General features: G+C 39.4%; 1 non-coding gene across 1 annotated transcript; it reads right to left on the reverse strand.

The window, feature by feature from the left end:
- Window positions 1–145, reverse strand: LOC121041168 (U4 spliceosomal RNA). Its single transcript, XR_005795595.1, has one exon. It is a non-coding gene; the product is annotated as a U4 spliceosomal RNA (small nuclear RNA).
- Window positions 146–464: the final 319 nt, after the last annotated feature.

Raw genomic sequence — 464 nt, forward strand, 5'->3', positions numbered from 1 at the left:
TCCTCCAGGGTAGTGAGACAATAAATTTCTATGGTTCTAAGCCACCCAATTTGTGGTGCAGTGTTCACTAACACTAGGAAACTATCAGCAATAATCGCGCCTTGGATAAACCTCATTGGCTACGATACTGCCACTGCGCAAAGCTAACACTAGGAAACTAATACAGATATTTTCATTAACCAAGATTGTGACTTTCAAAAAGGAAAATAGAGAATGAAATATTTTGACTAGCTTTTCCAATGACTGGAGTAAGGGACAAGATGCTTCTGTGTTGCATTTAGCCTGTGCTCTCTTATTTTATCAGGCCAAAAATTGTATAAATGTTTCCTATGGACCACATGTAGTCCATTTGGGAGATAGCCAGGATGGAATTAAGTCCTACTCAAGCCAAAAATGTTGTCTTCAGGGAAGACATAGAAATTGTGTGGAGTGGATTGCTGGAAAGCCACACTTGGGAAAAGAAT

This window comes from Herpailurus yagouaroundi, unplaced genomic scaffold (assembly GCF_014898765.1).
Source record: "Herpailurus yagouaroundi ecotype Mexico unplaced genomic scaffold, PumYag 182, whole genome shotgun sequence".
Taxonomy (NCBI): domain Eukaryota; kingdom Metazoa; phylum Chordata; class Mammalia; order Carnivora; family Felidae; genus Herpailurus; species Herpailurus yagouaroundi.